General features: G+C 39.1%; 1 protein-coding gene and 1 long non-coding RNA gene across 2 annotated transcripts in view; both read right to left on the bottom strand.

Moving 5' to 3' along the window:
• LOC108416068 (Fc receptor-like protein 3) overlaps positions 1-16,447 on the bottom strand; it is a gene marked incomplete at its 5' end in the record, with an annotated part of 98,649 nt that overhangs the window by 73,119 nt on the left and 9,083 nt on the right. The window lies entirely within an intron of this gene.
• Positions 4,035-4,826, bottom strand: LOC119262839. The gene is made up of 3 exons (XR_005129957.1): positions 4,719-4,826; positions 4,533-4,602; positions 4,035-4,079 (listed from the first exon to the last, which is right to left on the bottom strand). It is a non-coding gene; the product is annotated as an uncharacterized LOC119262839 (long non-coding RNA).

Below are 16,447 nucleotides of genomic sequence, written 5' to 3'. Positions count from 1 at the left end.
ATATACAATAATGGGCAGTATATACAGCAGATGTAAGTGCCGGCAAGTGGTGTTGAGTGGTGTTTAAGTCTGTGTGTTATTGATGTGTGTTAGGGTACAGAGGGTAGCAGAGTTCAGGAGTGTGACAGCTGTTGGAAAGAAGCTGTTCCGGTACCTGGTGGTCTTAGTCCGGAGGCTCCTGTAGCGCCTCCCAGAGGGCAGGGGGGTGAAGAGTCTGTGTGCTGGGTGACTGGGATCTTTGATGATTTTCCCAGCCCTCTTCAGACACCGCTTCCTGTAGATGTCCTCTATGGCAGGAAGTGGTGCACCGATGATGCGCTGGGCAGTTTTCACCACTCTTTGCAGAGCAGGCAGAGCAGCACTCGTACCATACTGTGATGCAGTTGGTCAGGATGCTCTCAATGGTGCAGCGATAGAAGTTCACCAGGATGTCTGAGGACAGGTGATTCATCCTCAGCCTCCTCAGAAAGAAGAGGCGCTGGTGAGCCTTCTTTACCAGCTTGGAGCAGCTGGTCGTCCAGGTGAGATCCTTGGAGATGTGGACACCAAGGAACTTGAAGCTGTTCACACGCTCCACTGCCGTCCCCTTGATGTGGATGGGTGGATGTGGGTCAGCATTCCTTCTGAAGTCCACAATGAGCTCCTTAGTTTTCTCAGCGTTGAGCAGAAGGTTGTTAGTGTCGCACCACTCAGCCAGACGATCCACCTCCTCCCTATAGGCTGTCTCATCGTTGTTTTTGATGAGGCCAAGCACCGTGATGTCATCCGCAAACTTAATGATGGTATTGGAACCATCGACAGGCTTGCAGTCATGGGTGAAGAGGGAGTAGAGGAAGGGACTCATCACACAGCCTTGTGGTACACCGGTGTTTATGGTGATGGTGGATGAGCAGTGGTTGTCCCACCGGACATGTTGGGGTCGGTTGGTCAGGAAGTCCAGTAACCAGTTGCACATGAGGGAACTAATACCCAAGTCTGTGAGTTTTGTGATGAGTTTTGAGGGGATGACTGTGTTGAATGCTGAACTGAAGTCTACGAACAGCATCCTGATGGAGGTATTTTTATTGTCCAGGTGTGAGAGGACAGAGTGCAATGCTATGGAGACTGCATCTTCTGTGCTCCTGTTCTGGCGGTATGCAAATTGGTGGGCGTCCAGGGAGGGGGGGGGGAGACAGGATTTGAGCTGTGCTAGGACCAACCGCTCAAAGCACTTTGTGATGATGGGGGTGAGGGCTACCGGGCGGTAGTCATTCAGTCGTGATGGTTTGGAGTTTTTGGGTATCGGAACGATGGAAGTGGTTTTGAAGCAGCTTGGTACCACAGCACGGGCCAAGGACAGGTTGAATATGTCCGTCAGCACTCCTGCCAGCTCACCAGAACATGTTCTGAGAACACGTCCAGGGATGCCATCAGGACCCGCAGCCTTGTGGGCTTTAATCCTGCCCAGCGCCACTCCTACGTCGGTGGGAGAAAGAGTCAGTGGTTGGTGGTCTGCAGACACATCTGCCTTGGTTGCAGTTGTTGGGTTCCCTTCCTCAAAACGAGCATAGAAATTGTTGAGCTCGTTGAGGAAGGAAACATCAGAGGAGGCGGGGGAGGGGTTGGTGGTCTTGTAATCTGTCATAATCTGGAGTCCTTGCCACATACGCCGGGGATCGGAGTTGGAGAAGTGTTCTTCTACCTTCCCTTTGTAGTGGTGTTTGGCCTTTTTGATAGGCAACTGGTTCTGATAACATTTAAAAAAGATGGTTCTTCAAAGTACAGAATGTCTTAGTAAGTCATTCAGAAAATCTCCATCCACAGTAAAATCCGAGTGTCCCGGCTCACAGCTTTCCTCACAGATTCTCCAGAGAATCCTGAACGAGAGGGTAAACTACAGACTAACTAAATCTCTTAGTCCATCAATAATTACATATTCCTTCCCTGCGTGAATGAGGAGAAGAAGAATTCAACTATTGCTTGGAGGAGGAAGAATTTTTAAAAATCTATTTGAACTGTTTTTAATATAATATATTATAAATATATTACATAAAGATCCTTTTATATCCAGTCATGACAGCATCACCTGTTAACTGTTGAGCTGTGGAAAATTTCAAATCAGGTATTTTTGATCTTTCCACAAACTTCCCAGTCTTACATTATGCATCCCAACATTGGGATGTGCTGCAGGCATCAAATTTGGAAACATATATTTACAACCCCACTTCCAAAAAGTTGCTGTGTAAAATGTAAATGAGTGTAAATAAAAACAGAATGCATGATTAAATCTCATAGACCCATATTTCACTCACAGTAGAGCATAGAATACATATCAGATGGTGAAAGTGAGACATTTTACCATTTCAGAAAAACTTTACCTCATTTAGAACTTCATGGCTGCAACGCATCTCAGAACAGTTGGGACAGGGCCACGTCTACCACCGTGTAGCATCCCCTCTTCTTTTAGCAACAGTCTGTAAATGTATGGGAAGTGAGGACACCAATTGTTGGAGTTTTATTAGAGGAATGTTGTCCTGTTCTTGTCTGATGTGGGACTGAAGCTGCTCAACAGTCCTCTTTGTCAGATTTCTCTTTTCTTGATCTGGCAAATGTTTTCTATTGGTGAAAAGTCTGGACTGCAGGCAGGTCAGTTCAGCACCAAGACTCTTCCTTTGTGAAGCCATGCTGTAGTAATGGATGCAGTATGTAGTTTATCACTGTCTTGCTGAAATATAGAACGCCTTTCCTGAAAGAGACGTTGTCTGGATGGAAGCTCATGTTGCCAAAACATCTATATTTCATTCAGCATTAATGGTGCCTTCACAGATGTGCACATCACCCATGCCATGTGCACTAATGCTCCCCCAAACCATCAACTTTTTTCAGATGCCTTGTTGCCATCAAGTTCTAAATGAGTTGTTTTCCATGAATTTGTCAAATGTCTCACCTTCAACATCTGATATGTGTTTTATGATCTATTGTGAGTCTATGAGATTCGTAAATCATCACAAACTGTTTCTATTCACACTTATTTACATTTTACACAGCATCACAACTTTTTAAAAATTGGGTTTGTACAAAAAATCACTGCAGTATTTAAAATTAAGAAAATATTTTATCTCTTCTTTCTGCTATTTTCATTGAAATGCTATAGAAGTTTAAAAATCACTGTTTTGTTTATATTTACATTTTACTTGCTGTCCCAACTCTTTAGGAATTGGGTTTGTATCACAGCAGTGGTGAAATGCTGATGGTGAGCTGGAGTGCAGCCAGAACTTTCACAGAGGAGAACAAAGTGTCTTTTTCTGTTTCAAGACTTTCATCTTTTGTTTCCAACCAAACCTTAACATTGAAATCAGAGTTTTATCATTGCAGAGTTTAAATACAACAATTTTTAAAAATGCCTTAAAATTACAGACGAGTATTTTTCAGTTCCCAGAATTCATTAGGACTCCTCTGAAGGCCTAGAAGGTTTCACTGATGAATCAATTCAGCCAGATAAAACATCAAAGCAGTGTTTTCTTTCATGAACACTTTATTACAATTGTAATTTAACTGCATTAAAAAAAGAACCACAGTCAGTTTACAGTAAATGAATGAGGTTCAACACAAGAAGGAGAACATTAAAACATATGACCACATAGCACTGTGTCACCATTAGATCATGAATATGAGGAAAAGATAAAAGACCAGAAGATAAAACTGAAAAAGCAGATTAGAACGCATTCAGCATCAAAACCCATGACAATGGAAAATATATAATAATACCAAAACAAAACCAAAGAAAATAAAAAATAATTCAAATCCATCACACAGTATTAAAATAATTACAATATTTTCCTGCTTTATTTTATTTTGATACTTTTAAAATATGTTTAATATTTATATAAACACTTAGTTTAAATGGAAAATGGACAAGTCTTTTATATTGTAGAGTAAAAGCATAACATTTTGCAGGGATGAAGGACCATAAAAAGAGACAGAGGATTTACATTTTAATGCATGAGAGATTTTTTTCTTCTTCTAAAAATAATTCTGACAGTCTAAATGTGTTCAGGTCCTTTTCTGTCTTCACTCCTTAAAACCCAAACCAGGAGTTCCTGTAGAAGCAAATCTTGTTTTAATTTATGGATTATATCTACAATGAGAGAGTCTCATCTCTGTTAGTGAAGTTTTTTTTACACTGCTATCGATGTAAACAACACAGTAAATAACTAATAACAACTGAAGTGTGATAAACTGTAAAAGAATAATACTGTGACAGTGCCCCCTGCTGCAAGGTCTCAGCTCTGCAGTTTCAGTCTACATTTCTTAAAGTTTTAGCCTTTAGAACATTAATCCTCCACACAAACAGTCACACATTCAACTCTCCTCATTATTCAGCACCATCACAGCAGCATTTTATTTGATGAATGTAATGAACATTAACTAAGAAGGATGAGCAGAAGTTAGCATTTCAGTTGCCCTGAAGTATTTAGGAAATGATGTCTATGTAAAACACTTCTTAGTCTTTTCTCATTAGTCTCTAATCAGTGTAACTCTAATATACAAACCTGGCATTCAGCACTCAAGATGTTTCAGCTTCCATCATTGCTTATGTTCTGCTCTGCTCATCAGGTTTAGCTGTGAAAAACGTAATGATGAACAATCCACATTAGTCTTTTATCAGATTTTATATAGTAGTAAAAAAACAAACACTACTAACACTTTGAAGAAACACAAAAAGACTGAGTTTTTACCTCGAGCTCTGTAGCATTTGACCCCCAGCACGATGGTCACCAGCAAATATGGAGACACTGCCATTAAACTACTGAGCAGACTGAGCACTGAGACTGGAGCTCCTGAACGGGACAAACATGATACACACACAGTATAATCAGTGTAATGTAGAATAGAAATGGCTGCTGAGGGCATTCTTATTAAAATATAAATTATAATGATTAGATATTTTCTGTTAAAGAAGCAGACCTCTGACTGAGAGCCAGCTCTGTGGTGACTCTCCTCTCTCTGGGTGTTTACAGTGGTAGAGACCTTCATCTGACTTTGAGACAGTACGGATGATCATCTCTCCTGTCGTCTGGGTCTGGAGCAGTGATCCATCTTTATAGAAATCAGCTGTGAGGTTTGAGGGCTTTGTGGAGCGAAATAAACAGCGGAGGGTCAGAGAACCTCCCTCAGACACAGGATGGACAGGAATGTCCAGGATCACATCACCATCTGTAGGAGAGAGAAAGAGATACAGAGTGAAGTAACAACTTCTTAGGCTAAAAGAGTTTTTAAAGAAGCAGTGAAAACTGATGCAACATCACCAATTAGTATTTTATTATGGAGTTCATTAATAAGTGCATTTCAAATTGACTCATTACTCTGTATTGATTGTGCACATAACAATTTTTGGAATTTCTTAGACTGAAAATTGCTTAACAAAGTTACAAGTCAAGTAACACTTTGATTAGTTTGCTCTGTGAGTGTGTTCTTGAGTAAAAAGATGTTTTCAGTCAGGAAGCTAAAGCTAAGCTAGTGGAAAACCAGTGATACTTAATGATGTACAGTGCCCTCCATAATTATTGGCACCCCTGGTTAAGATGTGTTCTTTAGCTTCTAATAAATTGAGGGTTTTTTTAAATAATATAGGACCACGATGGAAAAAAGAGCAAAATCCAACCTTTATCTCAAGTGCATTTATTCAGTAGGAAAAAAATCCCACATTAAGAAATAATTGTTTAACATCAAATAATGTGTGCCACAATTATTAGCACCCCTGATGTTAATACTTTGTACAACCCCCCTTTGCCAACAAAACAGCACCTAATCTTCTCCTATAATGTTTCACAAGATGGGAGAACACAGAAAGAGGTATCTTCGACCATTCCTCTTTGCACAATCTCTCTAAATCATCCAGCGACCTGGGTCCTCTCCTCTGCACTCTCCTCTTCAGCTCACCCCACAGGTTTTCAATGGGGTTAAGGTCTGGGGACTGAGATGGCCATGGGAGGAGCTTGATTCTGTGTGTGGTCAACCATTTCTGTGTAGATCTTGCCATATGTTTAGGGTCATTATCTTGCTGAAAGACCCAGTGACGACCCATCTTCAGCTTTCGGGCAGAAGCCACCAGATTTTGTTTTAAAATGTCCTGGTATTTCAAAGCATTCATGATGCCATGCACCCTAACAAGGTTCCCTGGGCCTTTGGAAGAAAAGCAGGCCCACAGCATCACTGATCCTCCCCCGTATTTCACAGTGGGCATGAGGTGCTTTTCTGCATACTCAGCTCTTGTGTTACGCCAGACCCACTTACAGCATTTGTTGCCAAAAAGCTCTATCTTTGTTTCATCTGACCAAAGCACACGGTCCCAGTTGAAGTCCCAGTACTGCTTAGCAAACTCCAAACGTTTACGTTTATGATTGTGAGTGAGAAAAGGTTTTTTCCGTGCATGCCTCCCAAACAGCTTGTTGGCGTGTAGATAGCGTCTGATGGTTGTTTTGGAGACTTCGTGACCCCAAGATGCTACCATTTGTTGCAGTTCCGTAACAGTGAGCTTTGGAGAACTTTTTATTTCTCTTATCATCCTCCTCACTGTGCGTGGTGGCAAAATAAACTTGCGTCCTCGTCCAGACTTGTTTACCACTGTTCCAGTTGTTTTAAACTTCTTAATAATTCCTCTGACAGTAGATACGGACAGGTGTAGGTGAGTGGCTATTTTCTTGTAGCCATTGCCTGACCTGTGAAGGTCAACACACATCTGCCTTACTTGAATGCTATGTTCCTTTGTCTTTCCCATGTTGAAGAGAAATGGCCTCTGTGTCACGTCATAATTATACCCCAGGGAAACAGGAAGTTGTGAATTGCTAATTAAATGTTCCTACATACTTTGATTAACTTCGTAAACTACTGTAGAAGTGACAGAAATTCTTTAATTACATTTATTTCCTAAGAATTGTTAGGGGTGCCAATAATTGTGGAACAGGTGATTTTATGAAGAAAAATTATTTCTTAGTCAGGGATTTTATTTTCCCCCTAAAACTCTACTTGAGTTAAAGGTTACATTTTTCTACAATTTTCAGTGTGACAGTTTCCACAATAAAAACTGAATTTATTTTAAGGCTTTTGACACATCTTAACCAGGGGTGCCAATAATTATGGAGGGCACTGTATAACTCACAAATTAAAATCCTAATTAATTTTAGTTATTGCTCAATAAATTAGTAATGAGCAGCCAGCAACCAGCTACTGGCTTGTTAAGACACAATAAAGACTGATTTTGTTAATGGCTCAGATCATCTTTAATATTTGCAGTGGAGAATTCATTTTAAAAGAATTGAGCGCAGTAGTGTACATCCTCAGATAATTCTAGTTTGGCTTCTCTCTCTCTCTCTCTCTCTCTCTCTCTCCCTCTCTCTCTCTCTCTCTCTCTCTCTCTCACTCTCTCTCTCTCTCTCTCTCTCTCTCTCTCTCCCTCTCTCTCTCTCTCTCCCTCTCTCTCTCTCTCTCTCTCGCTCTCTCTCTCCCCCTTTACCTCTCTCTCTCTCCCCCTCTCTCTCTACCTCTCTCTCTCCCTCTCTCTCTACCTCTCTATCTCCCTCTCTCTGACTTTAACTGTGTGAGAGGCTTTTTAACTTTAACTGTCTAATAAACTAAAAATAATTCATGATTGTGTATAAAAAATATCACAGTAAAATAAATGAAATTGGATGAATTGCTGCTGGTGTTTGTGATTTTAATGGTAGAAATGTTTTATACAGGTATCATCCATCCATCTATCCATCTGACTTCTAAGCCACGTAGACTTATACCGAGTCACAGAGGGTGCTGGAGTCTACCCCCCTATTCATCAGGTGGAAGGCTCTGCAGATATGAGTGAATCTATATAGTTTTAATACAGTGTAATATCAGCTGCTGCTTTAGTTTCAAGTTATTTCCAAGTCACCTCAGAAATATATTCATGATCACTGACACACAAAAAAAGTAATGCAGTTACTCAATTAGTCTTTCAATACACTCTTATTGACTCGTACTTACACCATTAACTGTACTTAATTAAATTATCACTACAGTAACTGTTCTTAACAGTTACTTCAGTAGAGATTTTCACTTCTTCTCCACTCCTGTTAAAATACTGAATTATAAAACTCTGATGGGCTGCAAACTAAAGCTGCTGTCTTTGTAACACACTGCTGTCATTTTGTGGGCTGTATATTTTTAGCTGTGTGTTTGTTCCCAGTGTTCTCCTTTTCATTAATGACATCACATGTTATGAGGTGTTACCACCCTGGACTGGGCTGGCAGACTCAGTTGTTGGTCTCTTTTGCACTGGTTTTGTGTTTCTCTGTGGGCAATCAATCCTAAGACTGAAGTTCTGATGTTTCTTTGAAAAAATCACAGTAAGACTGGGAGGTGTAATAAAGGCAAAGAGGGACTCAGTAGCACCAAAATATTTAAGAATATGTTTGTTATTGAGGCTTCTGTGTAATTTTCTGTAAAATACCTGCTTTCTGCTTTTTTCCCTACACAAATAATGAATAGCTTCTAGTCAAACGTTATGGTCATATGATCGTGCATGATTTGTAAAGAGACATTTGCTGATATATAGTACTGGATGATAGTTTTACAGTTATAATGTACTTTAAACACTTAATGATAGAAATAAAATGTATATTGTATTATAAGAAAAAAATATTATATTTTCAGCATTTGATACGTTGTTTTTGTAGTATTTTCAATTCAATATAGGGATTAAATGATTTGCACATCATTACATTTGGTTTTTATTTACATTTTGCACAGCGTCCCAACTTTTTTGGAGCTGGGGTTGCACTGTTGTCAACCTATCTTCATCACTGTAATGTCAGTTTTACATTTGAGACCTAAACATCAAACAAGACTTTTTTGAACTGTAAGACATTAATAGGTACAGATGTTTGACAGGCTGCAAAATCCTACAAATGCAAAATGCTTCCCGACCCCTCAGACTTTATTATTATTTTAGCCTTTATAGGCGACTCACAGCAGCACACAAACAACATTTTTAAGGGCTTTTTTTCTCCTGCTACTTCAATAAAATTTTACATTGTGCAGCTTTAATGATATAAATACAGTGAGAAAGACGCCACACTCACCTGATACAGTCAGTGTAGCAGCTGCACTGGTGTGTGTGTAGATTCGGCCTGTTGACTGTGTTCCCTTACAGGTATAATCACCTGCATGAGTCTGATCAACATTAGAGATTTCATATTTCTTCCTTTGAGCATCTCTGAGAAGATTATTATTCTTATACCATTCATAATTCCAGTCATCTCCACTTTCTATTTCACATGTCAGAGTGACTCTCTCTCTGATGAACACATGACCAGCTGGCTGGACGTTCACTGTAGCTTTTGGTCTCTCTGTTGAGAAATTACAGGTAGGTTTGTATTGTATGTAATGTCTAACATACACGACTGCATTCAAAACCATTTACTTTCTATTACAGTAAACATAGAACTGGCTCTTTTACATGTAACGAAAACAAATTAAGTTGATAGAAATTGATTTAACCCATTTTTAAAACCAATCAAGAAATTTTTTCAGCAGCACACACATCATATTTTATAGGGTTTGTTTTCAGTTACCACTTTTTTTAAAAAATCTTACGTAGTGCAGCTTAGGGCCCAACCAGTATAGGATTGTAAGACCAATACCGATCTGCGGATTTATAAATGTGAGGATTTAAAACCGTGACATGTCTAATGCCAGTATTGTTTTACTGTCTTCAGGAATACAGAACACAAATGAAGACTTTCTCTGACATTTATCTGTAGTTATATAAGAGTCGTCATTAACATAACATAATGCAGCTTAAAAATAAACATGGAACTTTTGGGATTTCACTCCCCAACAGAGTGTTACGAACACAAATAATCATGCAGGGTATTATTGTATAAAGAACTGAATGATTAACCGAACATGACGTGTTACTCACAGCTAAACCTGAACTCCTTCTTTAGACATGAATACGGTCTCACAGCATATCAATGCACTCTGCGCTCTAACAACATAGAGCCATTAAAGCACACACTACACATTCGAAAGAGAAACTAGTGTAGAAAAGTTTGTTTGGCTACCAGTTATATTCAAACAACAGTTCAGCTTACAGTCATTTTCGTGGCCCCTCTGGTGCAGAAGTTACACGGCAGACAGGAGCCAGAATGTCACTGCTGCACCATTTAAGGTGGAACAGGAAAATCCCAATAAGAAACTGAGTTCAGCTTCATAGTTTAGGTAGAATAAGTTAAACGCTGTAGTTTAGCCCGTCATTAATGTTAGTTGTTTTCCACTGGTAAACAGCGTTATAAGCTGCTGTAAGTGATGCAGCCAGACAGTTTTTAGAAGTGAAGAGCCAGGAAGAAAAGAAGCACCTGCTTGTTTAATCACCAGAACTGCCTCACTGTTTCATAAATAAATCAATAGCTTAGCCTGAACTTCTCACTGCTCAACTACTGTAATGTTAAAGGTGGACTGATTGTGATGTGAGCCTGACAGGACCGGCTCTCAAACAGGAATGGCAGACATGAACGCTGCCAGGCTTATTTAGGCTAAGAGGAGACGTGATGGGGATATTTTATGACTCTTTAAGTATTTCATGTGACAAATATCAACTTTGACCATGAATGCTGATAAAATCCTTCAGGGTAAAGTATCAGCTCGACTCGGGGCAGCTAATTGTTGTGACTTGTGACATTACAAACACGTGTGTGTTGCCAACAGGGAACAGATGGACTCTGATGGACAAACTAAGCAAAAACAATACTAACATGGCTGAAGGATCTGTCTTCTGCATCGCCGTTTCTTTTTTAATTGCCATTAACCAGCTGCTATAAATGCCAGTAGCAATTTATCTGCCACTCATATTGCCAATTTATCAGTTGGGCTCTAGTGCAGCTTTAATGATAGAAATACAATGAGAAAGATGCCACACTCACCTGATACAGTCAGTGTAACAGCTGCACTGGTGTGTGTGTAGATTCGGCCTGTTGACTGTGTTCCCTTACAGGTATAATCACCTGCATGAGTCTGATCAACATTAGAGATTTCATATTTCTTCCTTTGAGCATCTCTGAGAAGATTATTATTCTTATACCATTCATAATTCCAGTCATCTCCACTTTCTATTTCACATGTCAGAGTGACTCTCTCTCTGATGAACACATGACCAGCTGGCTGGACGTTCACTGTAGCTTTTGGTCTCTCTGTTCAAAGATGACAAACACTTTTAAAACTTATTCACTCTCTCTGAAAACGCATGACAGCATTTAAAAACATTCTCTCTGTTAGTTTACAGAGAGAATTTTATTCCTGATGTGTTTCTAAGTCAATCACTATATCTCTTCTGCGTCTTCCACTTTCTGGCTTTAGACAAACTCCAACAAACCTTTATAAATGTGTCCAAAACTGTCACACAAGTTTATACACAGTTTCCTCTTAAGTGCCCCTTTCCAGTCCTTCATCACCACCAACACATAATTTACTAACAAACAAATTTGTCGCTTTTCAATCAACTTCACTTTTTTGATTGCTGAATATGTCACTGATTTTAATCTTGTACACCTGCGGTTCTCATCTCTGCTTCTGGAGAACCACCTACCCTGCACACATTGCTGTTTTCACTACTCCCAGCAAACCTGATCCAACTAAATTAATTAGCAGGTCCTTCCTCATGTTTATTCCTTATTACATGTCAGATGAGCTGAAGCTCTTAAGGCTCTTCCACCTTTTAGCACCTCATACTAAATGTTTCTTAGATTAACTATGACTGGTTTGTTATATAACATTGGCATGAATGCAAGTAAAGAAAAAAACAGGACAAGTGCTGTAAAATAACATTGTTTGGCTGTGAAGTTGGTTGTTGTGCAGGTTTGATGTAAAAGAAATCTGATGCTTGACTTCTTGCTGCACTTCAGTCATTGTGTGGGTTTCTTAAATTCCTTCAGCAGCACCTGATTTAACCTAAGGACAGACTGATTAGATAAACAGGGTACTGGAAGGTAATGGTAAATACTGGACTTCCTGCAGGAGAGATCTGAAAAATAGTCCAGTTAACACATCATGTCATAACTGACGGGTCATTTGTTTAACTGTATTTATCCTACTGTTAGTGATTTGGGGAAAACAAACACTTACCACCCAAATAACACGCCATATCATTTTCTCTGATGCCTGTGACTTTTACACTGCACTGTATATAATACAATATTATTCTTCTTTACAATAAGATGTGATTCCACGCTTTAAAACTGTATATCATGTGATATAAAATACATGGTGCACTCAGAGAATAAAACACTAGAAACAATTACTGTAGAACAGGATGTCCAGCGTCTAATCCTGGCCCTGGAGATCTGCCATCCGTGAGAGTTTAACTCCAGCCCCTGTCTAACATACTTAATGAAGGCTTTCATAGACATTTGAATATTAAAGCCAGGTGTGTTGGACCTGAACTCTCAAGGGTGGAAGTTCACGACACCCATGATCTACAGCAATTATTGTTTCATTATGTTTATTCTCTGAATTCACCATAATGCTTAATTTTCATTTAAATCACTGAAACTTTCTCTGGAGGACCAAACCTCTGGATCCTGAACAAGACGTAGTTTTCTAACGTTGTTCTGAGTATTTTCACTGCTTATGATACTGCATGGACTTTTAACTGACTCATACTTTAGACTGATTTCCTTTGATTTGAGTGACCCTACAGCTTAATTATGTTTATTTTATTCAAACGCATGATCGCAAGAGACATTCAGTCTTATTTGCGTCTATCAAATGTAGGCGTGTGGCTAAAATAAGGTTCTGCCTATTACCTAAACCTGTGTTTCTGTAGTGACGTGACGTGTGGAGCACCAGTTTTTAATTCAAACTTACTCTTATGATGAATCTCAGTCTTCCAGCTTCACTTTAAAATTAATAAAATGAGTCAAAAACATCTTAAAAATGACAATTTACATTAAGAATAAGAAAAAAGTAAACTACATTTCCACAAGGTGAAATTTAGGGCTTTGGATTTGGGACAGACACCGGCTGATAGACAGTACAGTATAAATGATGATTTTGTATGTATTGAGATTATTTCTGTCTTAATGAATAGATTTGGTTTAAATAGATCATCAATATTCCCTGTAAATATCTAAGATCTACATGTTATTTCTTCTTCTTCTGCTTCCTCTTCTTCTTCTTCTTCTTCTTCTTCCTCTTCTTCTTCTTCTCCTTCTCCTTCTTCCTCTCCTTCCTCTTCTTCCTCTTCTTCTTCTTCTTCCTCTTCTTCTTCTTCTCCTTCCTCTTCATCTTCTGCTTCTTCTTCTTCTTCCTCTTCTTCTTCTGCTTCTTCTTCTTCTTCCTCCTCTTCTTCTTCTTTTTATTTTATATTATTATTATTATTATTATCAGTACAAATAGTAGTGGTAGTAATGTTTTACTGTAGAGCTGTGTTTCGAGCTATGTCAGTAGGATGGTCCATATATACATGTATTTAGAGATATGATGAGATAATTATGGAGGGTTTTCATTTTAAATAATTTATTTTCCCCATAAACGAAAGCTGTAACCACATTATGACCGCGCCTATAAAGAAATCCAGGAATCCAGGCTGTGTTCAGCCGTGCAGCTCACTGAGGCTCTGACTGCTCATGTTATGGATTTACATAGAAAACAATTTTTCTGCTCAATTTCACAGCTGAACTCCAAATAACTGAGCTAACATGACATTTTACAAAAAAAGTAATAATAAATTCCATTGACATTAGTATAATTATTATTAGTAGTAGTAGTATTGTTATTATTATTATAGTTGTTATAAATGCTGTATTATCACAATTCAACAGAATGATATTTAGTAGTAATGCAGCTCTTTAAACTCTTCATAATTACAAAGTGAGAAAGACGCCACACTCACCTGATACAGTCAGTGTAACAGCTGCACTGGTGTGTGTGTAGATTCGGCCTGTTGACTGTGTTCCCTTACAGGTATAATCACCTGCATGAGTCTGATCAACATTAGAGATTTCATATTTCTTCCTTTGAGCATCTCTGAGAAGATTATTATTCTTATACCATTCATAATTCCAGTCATCTCCACTTTCTATTTCACATGTCAGAGTGACTCTCTCTCTGATGAACACATGACCAGCTGGCTGGACGTTCACTGTAGCTTTTGGTCTCTCTGTTCAAAGATGATAAATCCTTTTAAAATATCTACTTACTGAACATTCATTAAATTCTAAATCTTCATGGATGTAGTGGAATGAGTGATTTGTTCTTCCACTTATTCTAAATTGAAGTAATTTGTAAAAGCAAACAGAAAGCATGACATACCTCTCACTGTAATCTTGACTTTATCACTGTGAAATATAGTCTGTAAATCTTTCACCGCTACACAGTCGTACTCTGCTTCTCCTGGATCAGACTCTGTAACACTGATTGTTTTCAGACGATCTAAATGTTTTAAATACTGACTTTTTTTCCTCCAGTAAATCTCCCATCCATCACCCTGCGGCAGCTCACAGCTCAGAGTAACTGCGTCTCCAGTGTAGACTGAGCTCTGAGGATCCACTGTCAGTTTAAATTGTTCTGTTGGTGTGAAATGATGAGCAGAGCTGCTTTTCTCAGTATAAGAAGTAGTTTAATCATCTTAAACACAATGAGCCTAATGAGTTTAATGTGTCTGTGTTCTATGAATGTTTCAGTGCAGCCAGATTGGACTTTAATCTACAATAATAAGTCATTATTTAAAAGTCTAAATTAATTAATGAATGTGCTGATCTCTCATTTACAGTGAATGTGTTATCATGTATGATTTTACTGAATTGGGCTGTCTGTCAAAGTCATTTATTAAAGGAATGGAATTATATGTAAATTTCCATGAACACAAATAAAACACTACAGTAGATTTTCATGTAATGGTTCACCTTGAGTTTGTCCACAGTGGATCAGCACTAAAGTAGGAGAGACACAGAGAACACGATGCATTAGTGTGAAATATTCACTACACTGTAAAACTGATGAGTGAAGTGAAAGAGTTTGATGATTCGATCTGTCTCTGTTCAACCCAGCTAGGAGGTGAAGGAGAGGTAGAAGAGTCGCGCACTGTTAAGGCCGAGGCAGCGTGAGTTTCATACACGTTTACTGTCTTTATTTCTCCCCAGTCTGTGATCTCTACACAACAAATTCGGAAGAATTACTTCTGCTTAACCAAACCAACAAGGACTTCTGAACCATATCTGCCCTCTGCTTCACAGAGACCTGTCTGTCTGATCTGACCCCAGACATTGTGCTGCTCCTCCAGGCGTCCAGCTGCGCAGAGCAGACAGAGACGCACAGCTCAGCAGCAAAACCAGAGGAATCAGCTTCTACATCAACAAGCGCTGGAGTAAAAATGTCGTAGTGCTGTTAAAACCACTCACTCCTCATCTAGAGTCACTTTACATTAACTGTAAACTGTTCTGCTCTCACAGAGAGTTTTCTTTACCAGCGCAAATCTAACTGACCACATGTTCAAGTACAGCACGTCATGTGTGCCACAAGAGAAGGAAATGTTTTGGATCTTTATTAAATCACTGTTAAAATGTCCTGCACACAGCTTTCTGTCTTTCTCAGCACAGTCTCAGTCACATTAAACAGCAGGACCTTAAACGTTTTCAGCAGACGCAAAGTAAGAAAAGCTCCAGGTCCAGACGGCGTCTCTCCATCCTTCCCTAAAGCACTGCTCTGACCAACTAGTGTCCATTTTCACCAACATCAATAAATCACTGGACCTTTTCTCTGTTACCATGTGTTTCACAACATTTAGCATTATTCTTTACTGGAGGAGGATTATAATCTTAATATGCTAATTATTAATGGTAATAATAATTATTAATGTTAACATACCGCTAACTTCAAGACTAATGGTTTATAGTGCACACTTGTATGTGACGTCTCAGCTACATTGATTTTCTGTCCTGCACTAGTAGCTCAGAAAACTATACTGCTTTTGTGGAAAGAGTCACAAACACCTTCTTTACATGCGTGGATTTTATCTCATTCTTTTAACCCGGAATGTAAACTACACTATGAAATGTGGAACAAAGCTGTACAGAACAATTACAGTACAGTTACACTACAAAATACATATTTAAATACAAATAAGCAACAACAATATAAAGATAATCTTTACTTACAGAGCATCAGAGAGAGCAGACTGAGCTCCATACTGCCCCAGTAATGACTGACTGAACAAGGACCTGAACACCTCCCCTTTACTCAGAGAGAGAGAGAGAGAGAGAGAGAGAGAGAGAGAGAGAGGGAGAGAGAGAGAGAGAGAGAGAGGGAGAGAGAGAGACAGAGAGAGAGAGAGAGAGGGAGAGAGAGAGACAGAGAGAGAGAGAGAGACAGAGAGATAGGGAGAAAGAGAGAGAGAGAGAGAGACAGAGAGAGAGAGAGAGAGCGAGAGAGGGAGAGA

Source organism: Pygocentrus nattereri, chromosome 29, assembly GCF_015220715.1.
Source record: "Pygocentrus nattereri isolate fPygNat1 chromosome 29, fPygNat1.pri, whole genome shotgun sequence".
NCBI lineage: Eukaryota > Metazoa > Chordata > Actinopteri > Characiformes > Serrasalmidae > Pygocentrus > Pygocentrus nattereri.
This window is presented reverse-complemented; position numbering and strand designations above follow the sequence as displayed.